Genomic DNA, 16,925 nt, shown 5'->3' with positions numbered 1-16,925 from the left:
GACATTTGAAATATTTGTGGTTTTGTGCAGCCTTTCCTCCAGGAATAATAAAAAAGCCAAGAACAGTGAATAATCCAAAGAAGACCTTCCTTAAGAATCATAGAGGAAAATAAAATCCTGTGCAAAAGTCATTTGTTTTGGCTGTGTAGCCCCGTTCAGAGTGGAATTCATACTACCCAGACTTTTTTTTTGGACAATTAATTTATTAATAATAAATTTAATTAAACAATCAATGAATCAGTATTTAGGTCTCCATTTCTGAGCTGATAATATTTGTCCAGCAGTGGTTAAAGTCCAGTTGTTATTTGTTTAAATTTAGACTTATATAGGTTCTATATGTTCAAGGGATCTTTATCTTTTACTGTCCTCTCTGTTAGCCAACATTCGAGCATGGGAATTGGGGAGTGGTACGTGATGTTCTAGTTCAAAGGACTTTTTAGCCAAACTGAGCTTAAATATGTACATAGGCATATTTTAAGTTGAGTACACAGTATTAGCTGGTCTCTCAAGCTATATATTTTTAGATAAAAAGCACTTATACTAAATACAAATTCTTTCTGAACTAATCAGACCACCAACCACAATATCAAAACGCTTTTAAAGAAACTTCACAAAAATACCAAGCTTAAATTGTCTCCTTTACTTGTAGCAAAATGAAATAAACCAAGAAAAAGGAAATTTCCCCCAAGCCAACCCATAGACAGGAAAAGACTTCAGAAATCCAGGAGGAATGACAAACATTTTTAAAATAACATCAGATTTTAAATTAAAGTCTTAACTAAAAGTGTTCTAAAAATCAATGTGTTCTGCTTAAGGGAAAGAGGGAGGACTCCAACACACTTCTAAGCACACAGTAGGCACTCAAGAAATCACTGTTGATTGCTAGCAAAGCAGTGACAAAAATCTTGTGTTTTTCTAGAATAGAAGCTGAATCAAGGTTTTCTCTCTGTCTGGATAGTGTGGATGTTCCAGAGAGTGTAACGGTAAAAGGACAAGAAAGTAAGAAAGAAGCACTTAAGGGAGTGAAAGAGAGACTTCGGAATTAGCAAAGACAAGATCCGTTTCTCATTTCCCTATCCCTTCACAAAAGCAGGGGAGAGGGACTAGTTATCTCATCATTCTAATAAAGCAATTGATCTAGATGTACTCTTAGAGGGCCATAAAATGCCCAGTAGACAGCATTCAATCGATTCTCACTATATTGTTTTATAATTTTTTGAAAAAAATGATGGTATTTTCTCTATGTTCCTCATAGCATGGAGACAGATCTAAGAAGGACCTAAGAGCTCCCTAATCAATTGGTCCTCATTGTTCCAGGAAGTTAATGGATAAGAGATTGCTTCCAGTTTTGAGGAATTATTGAGTCATTCAATTCTTTCACCTCTCCAGATCCTTCTCAATATCCAAAAGTAAATAAAATGCAGAGATAGTGGGACCACCAGAGGAACTCTCCTCACTGTTCCTTTAATATCCAGTTGAATGGCACTGTCTAGTCTCCAGGTAAATATCATTGCTCCATGCATGCACTTTAGCCATATGTGGAGAAGGTGTAACCCTGAGAAGGCTGAATAAGAGAGAAGCTAAATAATCACAGTTATAGACAACACAGAAGATTCTAGATGGCACGTTCTTAAAAATCAAGGACTTTTTTTTTTTCCAAGCTCACTGTTCAAGCAGGTAGACAATACATGCAGATTCATTGCACTCTAGACACAGCCACCAATGTTTCCCTGTCTTAAAGCGTTACCATTAAAAAGGAATTATCCTACTTAGGAAAAAAGGCTGTGTGTATTTAACTTGAAAACAAGATTTGACAAGGTGACCATCTGTTTTCTCTTTCCCACTTAATTACAAAAGGAATGGCACTTGAAGCCAACCAAAATACCCAGGGAAGAATTGGGATTATGACATATTCATTTTCTCTGCAAAGTGCAAACCTAACACTTGCTCATATGGCCACATTGAAGGGGAGCAGAATTAGCGCAGCTGCAACTGATCTCCCACCACAGCCACTGGGACTGAAGTTAGTTAACCTGAAAACCTGATGCCACTCAATGTAAGCACACTGAAGGGCACCCAAACCATTGGTAAAGCCTCCCCTTGGGGAGGAACAAATGCTCCACTGGATAACACCTCATTTCACCAGCTTGCATGGGATCATCTCCACTCAAGTTCTGAGTTTCTTTTCTTTCCTTTTCCTTTTTCTTTTGTTTTCTTTCTTTTCTTCCTTCCTTCCTTCCTTCTTTCCTTTCTCTCTCTCTCTCTCTCTCTCTCTCTTTCTTGACGGAGTCTCGCTGTGTCTCCCAGGCTGGAGTGCAGTGGCACTATCTCCGCTCACTGTAACCTCCTCCTCCCGGGTTAAAGCGATTCTTCTGCCTCAGCCTCCTGTGTAGCTGGGACTACAGGCACGCTCCACCACACCCTACTAATTTTTTGTATTTTAGTAGAGATGGGCTTTCACCATATTGGCCAGGCTGGTCTCGATCTCCTGACCTCGTGATCCGCCTGCCTCGACCTCCCAAAGTGCTGGGATTACAGGTGTGAGCCATGGTGCCCAGCCCAAGGTCTGAGTTTCTATCAGCAGAGTTCGTTTGGAGATATATGCTTGAATCCAATTGTATAGAAACAACCCCTTGCAATGGAAAACACAGAAGACTGAAAGTCACAAAATCTAGGTACCAGTTCCAGGTAAGTCAACTCCTTACCTTTGTGGCCCCAAGCAAGTTATACAAACTCCCTGAGTCTCAATTTCTTCATCTGTAAAATAGGAACACTAATACCAATTCTGCTTACCTTATAGGATGTCTAGAAAAGTTTTATAAGATAATTGGAAACTGATAGGTAAAATATAAATTATTTTACCAATATAAAATATTAATAAAAATATCAACAAAAATATGGTCACAGTAAACCTAAGTAAACTTAAGAAGAATCCCATAAAGGACATCTCTACATCATAAGTAAATACCCTTTGCAATAATAAGATAATTTTTCTAGCTGCTCCCTTTTGTTTAAGCAGAGATCTCCTGACCAGCTTCCAAAAGGCCATGAAAATAGTCAAACTGTCCCAGAGAAGTAATTACTTCAGAATATTTGCACTTGTGTAGACATGACTTTTTGCAAGAGGTTTTTGCATGACTTTTTGCAAGAGCAAAAAGTGAATTCTGTGTCCCTTAATTCTTTGGTATTTTCCTGAAAATACAGTTACCTTCATTCCAGTGCTGCCCTATTCAGTATGGGAGCCACCAGCCACATATGCCTGTTTAAAATTAAATTAATTAAAATTAAATAAAATTAAAATGTTAGTTGCTGAGTCACACTAACCTCATTTCAAGGGCTCAATAGTCCCAGGTAGCTACTGGCTATACCATAGTAGACAGCTCAGATGGAGAACATTTTCATCAGAGAAAGTTCTTTTGGACAGCACAAGTAAGGCTTTAAAAAGTAAGGCTTTACTGGGATGAAATTGGGGAAGGAAATATAGTATGTGCTTTCAAATTCAAACTTTGACTCAGTTCTGCCTTTCACTGGAGTGAATGTTAAGTTTAAATTCCCTAAGTCTCTGTTTTCTTCATCAGTGTAATGGGGACAATAACGGTAAATCTTCATAAAGTAATTATAGTAATTACGAAGACTAAGTGAAATAAGTAAAGCATCAAGCATATTATCCATACTCAATAAATGTTATTTATTACTGAATTTCATCAAGTCTAAGATGCAGAACTTTTCACATTTTAACATATCTCAAATTCGCATGTAATTTATAACCAGTGCCAAAAGAAACTTGGCAGAGGAGGGAGTTGTGACATAGATGTCAATGCCTGCACATGTGCAAATTTAGCATGTGTGTAGAAGGTTAGAGATTCATCTGAGTCTCACCTAAGCTGAGATATAAGCCTTGTTAGTATGGCATGTTGTTGAACCTTTTTTAAAATTTGGATTTCAATTGTCATTTAAAATGTCTTCGAAAAGAACATACGAAATTTTACAGAGAAACAAATGAGTATTGTTTTTGCAGAATTATCGTGCTCTGTGCGCACAATTACATGCAATAGCAATTGCCAAATCTCTTAGGATGGGCATGTGTTTCTTAAAACTATGAAGGTTTGATGATGTCTGTTCTTGAATCCTAAATGACTATCACTCTGATACTATCATCCATCCATCAGAAATTCCCAGCTGACTCTTAAGAACTGTCTAATGTCCATCAATATGTGATTCAATTAAAAGGAAAAAAATGTAATGATGATTTTAACCACATGGGAACTGTTCATGAAGCCTGAAATACTGTGATATGCCTTGAAATTAGTCTTTTGTTCCTGAACATGCTAAAGAGGAACAGACTATAAAACTCAGGTTCTGAGAAGTGGAGAAGTCACCATGATCCCATGGACGGTGTCCAAATAGACCCAGGAGAATATTTGGACTTTAAATGCAAAAAAGCTTATGCTGTAACCAAACTTATGAACTGAAGAATATATATCTGTCAGGAAAAAGAAAGTTGTGCAATTTTATAGGTACCTATTTTTTTCTGAAAAGCTGTTATTCAGTTCATGATGTATTTAGCAACTTATGGTGTCTGCTGTCAAGGAAATGTGAGATTATCAACAAGAAAAGACATATGATGAGAGAAGAAAGAGATAAAACCCCAAATCTCCTAATCTTAGCTGTAGAGGAGAGAATTTATTCAGTTTTTTTCTTTTTTTTTTTTTTAGTTTTGTTATTATTAATATATTTCATCAAACCTGATAACTTAGCTGAAAAACACACAGTTATTTTAATAGCCACCAAGGAAAAAAAACTTGCCAATTAAACTGATAAAAATGCCTTCTTATTATTTACATTTTTTTATTTTATACTTATTGAAATTATTTCTTAAAACTTATTTTTCCAGACTCCTCTGTATCCAAAACAATGAAAGTGCTAGCTAAAATGCTACCAGTTAAGACACTACCAAAAAAAAAAAAATCTTCATGGAAAGAACCCAAAAAATCTTCATGGAAAGAACCCAAGCTCATCATCAGAACATTATACCTGGGTAATCTGGAAAACAACCAATAAGGATTGGAGAAAATCCCTCATGAGTCAGCATCAAAGACTGCCAGAGTCAGGGATGGATAGGTTGCTTGCTTCACAAGCAGGAAGAGGCAGGGTCCATTGACACAAAGATTGTCGAGGGCCTCCACAGTCAAGAAATATAATTCACCCCCAGTCTGTGAGCCTGAGGACATCCAGAGCTTCTCTCACAAAAGCCATCCCACAACCCGGCATATTAGTCTTCTGACATGGTGCCTTCACAAAAATAATATTTGCTGGGGTTTGTGGGGTTTTCTTCTGGTTTTGAACAGTCTCCTTGTTTATTATAAAGAATCCAGAAAAACAAAAACAAAATATAAATGAAAAAATAAGTGTCCCAGAATCTCATCATTAGTAGCAATTTGATATATTTCTTTCCAATCTTCTCCCTGGGTGTCAATTAGGATAATATTGATTCTGCAATGCTGTTTCTTATCATTTTCACTTAATATTTCTCAAAGCCAATAAATATTGTGAAAAAAATTCTAAGGAAAAAATTCAGCAGGAATCACTTTTATACACAGAATCACCAATGATATGCCTTGAAATTAGTCTATGTTTTTCTTTTTCATTTTTTCTTTTTCTTTTTTTTTTTTAAGATGGAGTCTTGCTCTGTGGCCAGGCTGGAGTGCAGTGGCACGATCTCGGCTCACTTCAACCACTGCCTCTCGGGTTCAAGCGATTCTCCTGCCTCAGCCTCCTGAGTAGCTGGATTACAGGTATACGCCACCACACCCAGCTAATTTGTGTATTTTTAGTAGAGATGGGGTTTCATCATGTTGGCCAGGCTGGTCTGGATCTCTTGACCTCGTGATCCACCCGCCTCGGCCTCCCAAAATGCTGGGATTACAGGCGTGAGCCACCGCGCCTGGCCTCTATGATTTTTTAAATAGTCTCTCTATGTTTTTCTATACTGTTTTGTTGAAAGATAATACACAATAGAATCCTCCACTATTGACTATGGAATTTTCTTCCAAAGGACTGACACCCAGTTGGCAAGTGTTGATACTGGTGCTTCCTTGATCTTTTCAGGCAATATCAAGACACACATTCCTTTCTCAAATGTTCTTACTTGGCTTGCTGTCACCAATGTCAAGGAGTTATTGAGGTCCAGTCATGAATATATCAAATTTATAACCCTCTATTCTGTTTCTGTGTTTCTGCACACACAGTAATTTTTCCTTTCAATACATAATCATAGCATAATCTTTTTGAAAAAAAATATATGGCATTTAAACTCAGCACACGTAATACCACACAACTCAATTGATGCAATAAAAATATAAATAGCCAAGACAAGTTTGCGCAGGCTGGGCAATGACAACAGTATCATAACTGTCACCTGAGAAATTATAATACAATGCCATTGATGATAAGATGTGTCCTAATTTCAATTTGTGAAAAATGCTATCTTAAAAATAAATGATTATCAATTTATAAGGAAATATAAAGGACATGATAAATGAACACCACAGGGATCCAACTGGCAAAACCCAGACTACAGGAAACTGCAGGTCAAACAAGCTGGCTTCTTCAACAAGTAAATTGCAAGAGAGAAGAGAGAAATAATAGATTAAAAGTGACTTAACATATATTTTTAAAACATAATCAATTTCAATGCATCATGGTAGTCATGAGACAACTGAAAACTTGAACACTGGATATTTGAGAATATTTTTGACATATTTGGTTATGTATTTTTTGAAGGAGCCCTTATCTTTTAGGCAAGTATGTTGAAATATTTACAGAAGAGATGACATGATATCTGGGATTTGCTTTAAAATAATGTTGGAGGGTAGAGATGAATGGAGGCATGGCAGGCGGACTTCAGAAGTGGCCTCCAAGGATTCCTGCCTCCTGGCATGTAATCCCCTCCCCTTGGGTGTGGGCTGGACCTAGTGACTTTTTTCCAAGGAGTAGATATGGCAAGGGCGATCAGGTACCTCTTTCGTGAGACTGAATCTTCCCGTCTTGCTCGCTCTCCCTTGCTCTCTCTTTCTTGTTGGCACTCTGATGAAGCAAACTCCATATTGTGAGATGCTCTCTATAGAGCTGCCCACGTGAAAAGGAACAGAGGGAGGTCTACAGCCAACAACTCATGAGGAACTGAATTGGGCCTAGGAAATGGATCCTTTCCAGGTGAATCTTGACATGACTGCAGCCTGTGAGAGAACCACAGCTAGAGAACCCGAATAAGCCCAATGCAAAGACCAAGTCCACAGAAACTGTGAAATAATAGATGTACTTTTTTTAAGCTGCTACAATATGGGATGACTCATTTCATCTTAATAGAAAACTAATGCAGTCAAGGCCATGGATGGTTGGCCTTTGGGGCTGAGTGACAAGTATATGTTCATTTACTATTCTTTCTAATTTTGTATATGTTTGAAATTCTCCATGATAAAGAGTTCTTAAAAAGGAATCCGTGAAATACAGCATTAACAATTCACCATTCTTTCTGTCCTGCACCATTTAATGGCAGTAGAGTTCTTTTCCGTATAGCTAAGTTTTGTCTATCTCTTCTGTTTTGATGTGTTTTCTACTCTGATTTGTCAACTGAGCTCTTTATGACAGTAAACATTTGCTGAGTGTCTAATAACTACTAATGAAGAAATGGCCTAATGCACAGATTAAAATAGAAACTAAGAGGAAAGTCTCTTCCTACATTACTTTTATATGCAACTTGGGGAATTGTAGCATGATAAATGGAGATAAACTGAAGGGAAGATTTAAAAAATGTATAAATAGAGGAGGAAAGGAACTCTGGCATTGGACTAAGATAACACAGATGACGGCAAATTTGTTAGTTCATTTTCCAGGCTGTGGATTAATTGGTGCCTCTGTTTTCATTGTTTTATTTTGCTCAATGTTTTTGACTCTTGACCATTTCACTAGTTTTTAAACCTCCACTAGCGGAACAAGAGAGAGAAAAAAAAGGTAATGCGGTAGTCAAATATTTCTCCTTGTCACCACATGTAGATAATGTTAAAGATGATGGAAACAAACAGCAAAATTAAACACTGAGTTAATTAATGCAAAGTGAATATTGAGTGGGGATTTGGATTCCTAGTGAGCATGTAGCTTGCTGATACATTATAGGTCTAAGTTTATAAGGTCACAGCTCGATAAAATTTAACAAGTGTTTTAGAAGAGATATAAAATGTTTTTTATCAAACCCACACGTAATTTTCTTATCTTCTTTTGACAGGGATAATTTTAAATTAGCTATTTGCCACTTTGTTCTCATAAAACGATTATAGGATGTGACTCATTGAGGCCTAAATTATGTGAAAGTGCTAGAAAGAAATCTGCTGAGCATCAGCTGTTGAGGACCAATAACAGTTCAGACCTCAGGAGCAGGCTTCCTTCCACTGTGATTCAGCCACAGAGGGAGAACTGTGCAGAAGGACTTCAACATACAGGCTCTGGGTGAAACCACTGCCACCTACAAACCGTACAAGCTTGGGAAAGCAGTTTAAATGTTCAAAACTCCAGTGTACTCGTCTGATAAGAAAGTATGGTAATAATATAGTTAACCCTACATTTGTCATGAGGAGCAAGTGAAATAACACACACAGGTGACTTAGCACATGGCTCAGTTTCTCAATATATGAGAACTAATCTTGTTGCTATTACCAAAACAAACAGATGATCTTGCATCCTTGGCCACCCAAACTTGCACGCTTAGGATGTATGAATGTGAATTATGGGGTAGAGTACAATAAACATCCTCCTCCTTTTCAGTTGATATTTCAATGTTAAAACTGAGGAGGTAAAGTTGGGAGGATGGGTTTATGCATATAATTTGCTTCTTTATGATATTTCAATGTAATATCCTTTTAGGATCTTTGTATGCCCCTAACTTAGTGGTTCTGCACTGAGGGCAATTTTGCCCCACAGTGGGCCCCAGGGGACATTTGGGATATTCAATTTGGGACATGTGAAGATATTTTCATTGTCATGACTGAGCAGGTGCCAAACATCCTAAAATGCACAGGACTGCCCCCAATAACAAAGAGTTATCTGATCCAAAATGTCAAGAGTGCCAAGGCTGAGAAATTCTGCCCTAGCTACAGCCAAGGACAGAATTCTCTTAGTTCATCTTTAAAGGTTTGGGGCAAACATTTCACAACAGCTAAGACTGCTTTTAAACTCTCTTACTTTCAGCCAGTGGAATTACTCATGATCCTTTAATTACACTGACCAAGACTTCAGAGGGCCTCTTTCTGGTGCTGTTAGCCAAAGCAGACTTTACTGGGAGAAGAAACAGGGAAAGAATAGACATGCCATGAGTGAACAAAAGCCTCTCATTATTCCTCAGCATTGTGGCCTGGGAAAACAGATGCATATTGCACTCTCTCTATAATAAATGTATAGCATATAACTACAAATGATGTGCTATTTTATACCTTCCAGTGCCTAGAACTTGTGGTCCACATGACCCAATACCATTGAAAGTGAAGGGTGGGCAGGAGAAGGTAGGAATTGAGCACCACTGAGATCTCCTCAGTAGCTCTGATCTTCCAACCCATCTTCCTCTCCACTCCAACCAAAACACTTCTAACAGTCTCTATGGGTGTTTTTACACTAAAACCAACAACAGATCCCCACCACCATCAGCTTCCACAGCATTTCACAACACCTATTATTTGAAGAGCTTGAAACCAGAAGCCCTGTTTTTCCACACTGAAAATATTTGAATGGGCTGTCAAAAAGCCTCTCAGAAATACGCCCCATCCAACAGCAACAAACCCTGTGCAAACAAATCAAGTGGTGCAGAAATCCTTTGCACAAGATGATAGGGAGGCCTCCATGCTGACACTGTAGGCGAGCCAAGTTTTCATGTACTTGGATGGCTGACCTCCAACTTCTGACATATTCATTATATTCCAGCATGTCGGCTGCAGATTGCATTGAAGTGATGACAGCTACAAGACAGCCAACAAGGAATATGGCCATTCTGGCAACAGGTGGCCTTTCACTTGTACTGGGAAAGTTAATCTAGTTTATCATGAAAGTATATTGTGTTCGAGGAGTGTCATGTTTTGAGAGCTGTAGTGACAGATCAAATAGAGAAAGCATTCTTCCATGGAACGTGACATTTTAGGGAGACCAACCCTTTCAAACCACTTCATTGTTTATGCTTGATTCAAGTCTGTTAAGTTACTCAGTTGTTTCAAGGTTTACATTACAGGTTGCGAATTATGGTTTGTGTCTTCTGTCAAAGGCTGACAGAGGTATCCACAGTCTTACCTTAAATAATCAACTGCCTCTACTGCAAGGAATTTTTAATGGCCCTAATTTGTCAGCAGAATAATATATTAAAGAAAAGGCCAGCAGCAAAAGTATATTCCTATCCATGCAAACTGACTATCACATTTCCAGTCACATTTTCAAATTATAGATGCTCAAAACCAACTCTGCCTCCTACCAATCAAAATACAATTTTAAAGTAATCAATGAAATTACATGGACCCAGGGGGTGGAATCATAGACATTGGAGACTTGGCAGGGTGCGATGGGTGGGATGGTGGGGGTGAGGGATGAAATACTAGCATTGGGTACAATGTACACTATTCTGGCTAAAAGCCCAGACTTCACCACTATGCGGTATTTCCATGTAACAAAACTGCACTTTTACTCCCTAAATCTATCATTTAAATAAATAAATAAATAATAGTCCATGAAGGTTCATAATGGAAGAACAGTGGCCCCTGAACTAGACTGCCTTCTCTCTGGGTTTAACTTTAGATTTTGGCAAGAAATCCCTCCCCAATCTTGCCCACATCCTACTAAAGTCTGAGAGAAATGATGCTAGATGGTAGTATTTATTCAGTCATCCCATTCCATGGCCGTCTTCCAAGTGGGATGATTATGTTCTGCTGCACTTTGGACCTCATCTGAAGAACTCTTAAGATGTCTACAACATAGGGAAATAATCCAAATGCTCATTTGCCTTGTGAAAAATAATATTCCTTTGCTTGAAAGTCTTCTACCCTATTGGGTCATACTTTATGAAGAGTCTTAGTATAGGAGGAATGGAATCGCATTGTTTAACTTTCATTTCTACATGAACTCCTTTTTGCCCAGGAATAGTCCAAGACATTGAATCTCTAAAAGCAAATTCATCTCTCTAATCCACAACTACCTTTCTGTACTTGAAAGGATGGCAATAGTCCTATAAACATATAGAAAGAAGGCCACCTATTCATGATACTTCTCTACTATTTGTGGGCTCTACTGAAGAATCTAAAAGTAGGCATCTGCTGACTCATCTCAGATGTTGATGATTCTGAAGCAGTAACCTCACACCCTACCAGTGCTACAAGTGCTTCCTTGGATATTGGTCAAGTTGAGGACCCTTCAGGCTAACAATCTCAGATTTTGCAGTTCAGCTGGTTACTGAACACTCCAGAGAAAAACAAATATTGGCACATGTAAGAAGATGGAGTGACATGATTTAGTTTGTTTTGTAATTACACCATTCACTTTTTGCTTTAAAAATGTATTATGCATTTTATTTCAGTCAAACAATCACTTAGATAGCAATTAGTAGACATTGTTCTCAGTGCTATCAATCTATCTATACATATATATATACACATATATATATATACACACACATATATATATATATCTCCTCATAAAAATGCCATGGGGTAGATAATATTATTATATCCTTTTTGCAAATGAGAAACTGAGGCATAAGAGGTTACATGCCTTTCCAAGGCCACAGAACTAGTAAGTGGCAGGCCAAGTTTGAACCAACAACCCTTACACCAGAGTCCACAATATTAACTATCATGTTTGGCTATGTCCACCAATAATATAACAACAATATTAATAATATCTAAAATTCAATGATCCAGGCTAGCCACCGTGCATAGTATGTTTAATCCTTACCACAGCCCAATGAGGAAGGTACAATTATTACTCCATTTATACATGAGGAAACTGAGGATTAGGGAGATTCAATAATTTGTCCAAAAACTCACAACCAGCAAATGGTGGAGCTTGGGCTGAATATTGTGGAGATAAAGAGATGAAATGAAAAATTATTCTGTTCAAGTTTATAATCGTTTATAAAAGGAGATATTTGTTGGTCCGGAAGCATTTGGAATATTTTTAGAAGTGTGATTTTTACTATCCCTAGAAATGGAAAGTGAAGCTGAAATTTTGCTTTTCTGGCCTTCCTGAGATATTATGTCTCATTCCTAAAGGATTTGGAGATTTAGTTATTACTCTGTTAAGTTAATAAGACCCTGAATCTTTAAAAATATCCAAAGCTAATTTACTCATGATAGGAAACTCAAATAATTGAATTCTTTCACAAAGGTAAAATTATATTTCCTTTAAGAATACCAGTGTTCATTATTCCTTTTTTGAAAGGAAAATAATTAGATATCTAAGACATCGACTTTAGAAAATATGATAAAAAATAAATAATACTAGCAAATGTCATTGTTTCATCAGGAAAAATACAAGCCTCCCAGGAAAAAAAAACACAAATTTTAAAATTATCAACAAAATATTAAGTGTAAAGGCTATACATATGCTTAAATATTAAACAAGCATTTAAAATTGTGTTTATGAAGATTTTTATAAACTTGGGGTGATATGCATTTATGTTAAAGAAAAAAAGTAGCCTAAAGCTCTGTACACAGAGTATAATTAAATTCTTTTAAAAATCCATTCATTTAGTAATTTATATGCATAGAAAGCTTAAGTAGGAACTGTTAACACCATGCACCAAAATGCTAACAAAGGATACTCCTGAGTGTTAGAAGTGGAATACCCACTGAACAAGGGATACCCACTGACTTAGAAGAGTGCTTAATTTCTCCTTTATGTTCTTTTTATTTTTCAATTTCCTACAATTACTTGTTACTTTTATAGTCAGGAAAAAAACCCTAATTAGAAAACTATAGAATAACTATCCCAATCTGCATAGGCCCTGATTCCAGTCTGTCTGCTGTGAGCTCTTCACCTTCAGCCCAGGTCCCGGGAGTACTGGAGACAGATTCCTACACTGGACTGAAACTACCTAGAGAGGGATGTTTAACTGAAGAAAAACATGGTATAAAGGAACAATAAAAATCAAACACATGAAGCCAATCAATGGATGTTTCAATGTCATATGTGGAAACACAACAGTATCTACCCTATGGGGTATGAGGAGGAAAGTCCACAGCCAGAAAGACCAGAAGCAGAAGTGAAGAGCTGGAGCTGAGCAGGAGTAAGTTCGGAAAGAGGACCAGGCATCGCAGGAAGCTACAGAGCTTCACTTTATGCATTGTTGGTGCATGTTTCTAAGATGGTCACAGTAGCTTAAGGGAGCTATGCAAGTCAGGACCAGCTCATGGCTGGTTTCCTAACACAACCATGTGTGCCAGTTACACAGCAGGGAAGGATAAGTCCTTGACACCTAGAGCAGAATCACCCAAGGAGGCCCCTGTCTTCTGCCATATCTTTGAATTCAGGACAACTTTAGCATTCCAAGAACCATCCAGACACTCAAGCCTGTACAGAAAAAGGTTGGTGGGTCCAACGACCATAGCTACTTTTGGAAAGCTAAAATGATGTGGATTTTAGGACAAGTGTAAGAAGAAAAAAATTCTAAAGAGATTTACAGATTCCAAGAAATGAATCACCCTGAAGTGAATTGCCCAAGTTACAGGGATCCCTGACTTGTTCCTGAAGAAAACCAAAATTAGCCTTGTTCAAGGGAACTCCTAATCACGAACAGGTGAGATGAAAAGCCTATCCCAACCCCAGATATAACCAAAGACATTGAGCTTGTTCAGACACAGCTACAGCTTCTTGAAAATACTGTTAGTGATACTTCATTTTTCTAAAGTCCTTTTCTTTCCAGCCTGCTATCTTTCTTTTAATTATCCCTTAGTTCTCTTTTGTTGTTGATTTATTCCTTGATTGTGTTGTGGTTAAAGTAATCTGTGGATTACCAATCCTTTGAAATTTGTTGAGTCTTGTTTTCTGGTCCAGTACGTGGACAGTTTTTGTAAATGTTGTATGCACATTTTAAAAGACACCATGGCTTGCAGGAGTCTATATATTTTCATTAAATAAAACCTCTTAATGGCACTGTTCAGATCTTTTATACTTGAAGTTTTGTCTACTTGATCAGTACATTAAAGGGAAAAGTATATTACAATCCACACTATGACTGTTAAATTATCCTCTGCTCCTTGAAATTACATCATTTTCTTTATTAGGTATTCATGTCCAACTTTTCATTTTCTCACCCATACCTGCTACTTCTCTGCTGTTCTCCTTCTCAGTAACTGACAACTCTTATTTTTCTGGTTCTCAAATTAGAATTCGTGAGGTTATTATCTGCATTCCCCTTTTTCTCTCACATCAAATCCCATGGACTCTATTTTGAAATTTACCCAGAACCCGATTCCTTCTCTTCACCTCCAGTGGTCCAAGCCACAGTTGTGTCTCATCTGGACCATTGCAATAACACTCAAACTGGTCTTTCTGCTTCTTTCCTCGCCCTCCAAACAGTCCAAACTCTGTACTACAGCCCAAGTAAGTCTTTTAAAACAAAACACACAAAGACTTTCCATTTCACTCTGAAAAATAAAATCCAAAATTGCTAAAATGGCCATCAAGGTCTCCATAATCTGACCCCTGTGACTTTTTGGACATTATTTCTTGCCACTTTCTGCACGATACACTCCACTCCTATCACACTGGCTTCCTCGGTGTCCCATGAACACATTAGGCATACTCTTACCTGAAGGACATTGCACTTGCTAATCCCTATGCTGTGAAAGATCTTCCTTCATATGTTTACATTGCTTATTCCTGCCCTTCCTTTGGGCCTTAGCTCAAATGTCATCGTATTTTTAAAAGCTTTCTTTCACCACCCTATGAAAAGTAATACCCCTGTATTGTTTTTCTTTCTCCCCTGACACTATTTCATTATTTTTCATAGCACATATTATCTCCTGAAATTTTTTTCTGTGAGATGGGGTCTTGAACTGTTAACCAAGTTAGAGTACAGCAACGAGATCACAGCTCACTGTAACCTTGAATTCCTGGGCTCAAGTGATCTTCTCGCCTCAGCCTCCTAAGCAGCTAGGACCTCAGGTACATGCCACAGCACACAGCTAATTTAGTAGTAGTAGTAGTAGTAGTAGTAGTAGTAGTAGTAGTAGTAGTAGTAGTAGTATTTAGAGATGGTGTCTCGTTGTGTTGTCCAGGCTGGTCTCCAACTCCTGGCCTCAAGCAGTCCTCTTGCTTCAGCTTCCCAAAGTGTTAGAATTACAGGCATGAGCCATTGCACCAGGTCTAGTAATCCTTTTAACCCTAAAGATGCTCTTGGCCAGAATTAAATGTAGCTATACCAGCTTACTCCAGGTTAATGTTTCCGTTGCGTATCTTATCCCATTCCTTTCCATTCAGCCTTCCTCAATCCTACATTCCCCTACAAATCTTTTGTGTTTGCCTCTGTCAGACCACCAAGAGATATCATCAGACCCAGACTGATGTTGACCATAAATTCTTGACTTGCAGATTACAAAATTGTAAAAGTAGTGTAACAAACCTACTTGAGTATAGAGCCATAATTATGAAATCACACTTTTTCCCCCCACCAAGAACACAAGTCAAAAAACAAGATTGTTCTCCCCCTCTCCTTGGGCTGATAGGTAGCTTTGTAGTTTGGTATTCATTTCTTTACATTTTCTTAGTTGGCTTCCCCTACACCATTGTCATTTGGGTAATTCTTGTTAGGCTTCTATATGTCGAGATTTAAGATAAAGTCCATTTCTCTTCTATTTCCATTCCTTACATAGACCAGAGATTCAGCTCCTCTTGTCTTCCTGGTGGTCATTAAAATATATGCCCATAGTTTTCAGAACCAGCACTCCACCTCCAACCCAAGGCAGTCAAAAGTTAACTCCCACATTCAGCTCAGTTCCTCAGGCTCCTTTTCATCTTTGGTCCCAGGACTCCTTTGAGTTTCTGCAGTGCTCAGTTCTTCATTTAGAAATGCCTTTGTTATATTTTACCAAACAGTTTCAGCTGTTTTATAGCCCAAGATTTTCTTGTTATTGTTATTTTTATTCCATCTAGTCTGCCACATATTGCCAGAAACTGAAATCCCAATCATCTGTCTTTAAAATATATTTCCTTTCCCTTTGTAATCTTTGCTACTGCAAAATCAAGCAGCTTTCGTGTGTAACTTACTTTTGATCTTACTTAAAATGTCTTCATTCTTTATGGTTGGAGTTGGCACAGTCAGCCTCTGCCTTGATTTGGCTCTATGCCTGGTTGAGATTTTCTCCAACACCGTGTGTTCCGCAGTCTGAGGCTCCTTCAAAGTGATGTTCTTTTCCTCCCTTTCTCCTTTCATAGGTGTCAAACCTTTATTATGATCTGAAGGCTTTCTCCACTTGTATCTGTTCCCTATCCTTTTTATCATTCCGGACACTTTCCCCAATGTTTCTTAGTATATCTGTCTTGGCATCTGACCCATTCAACCCATTACACTCAGTGAAAATGAAGTTTGCTCCTTATGCTTGTTCATCTTTGTCATATAAATTTCATGGTACTTTTGCTTAAATTGCAATAACCTCTGTCAGATTTTCTATATTTCTCTGAAGATAGTCTTCCATTGTTATTATTCACTCACCAGGACTCATGCGCTCCAAACTGATTTGGAGAAGCTGCAGATCATGAAATACTTATGGTCTGTGTTATATTTGCAGGATAACCTTCCTAAATAGTTGTGGAACTCCCTTGCACAATTGCCATCCTATGGCTTGATGAAAAGAACAGTGATTTGGGCAGGACATGCTTCATAGTTTGTCCATGTAGGA

At 37.8% G+C, this 16,925-nt stretch overlaps 1 pseudogene; it reads right to left on the bottom strand.

Annotated features, from left to right (window-relative positions):
• Positions 1-16,528, bottom strand: part of LOC117981598 (ankyrin repeat domain-containing protein 36B-like) — a 62,148-nt pseudogene extending 45,620 nt beyond the window's left edge.
• Between the last annotated feature and the right edge of the window lie 397 nt (positions 16,529-16,925).

Source organism: Pan paniscus, chromosome 11, assembly GCF_029289425.2.
Source record: "Pan paniscus chromosome 11, NHGRI_mPanPan1-v2.0_pri, whole genome shotgun sequence".
In the NCBI taxonomy this organism is placed as follows: Eukaryota; Metazoa; Chordata; class Mammalia; order Primates; family Hominidae; genus Pan; species Pan paniscus.
The sequence above is the reverse complement of the archived record's forward strand: the minus strand, read 5'-3'. Positions and strand labels throughout refer to the sequence as shown.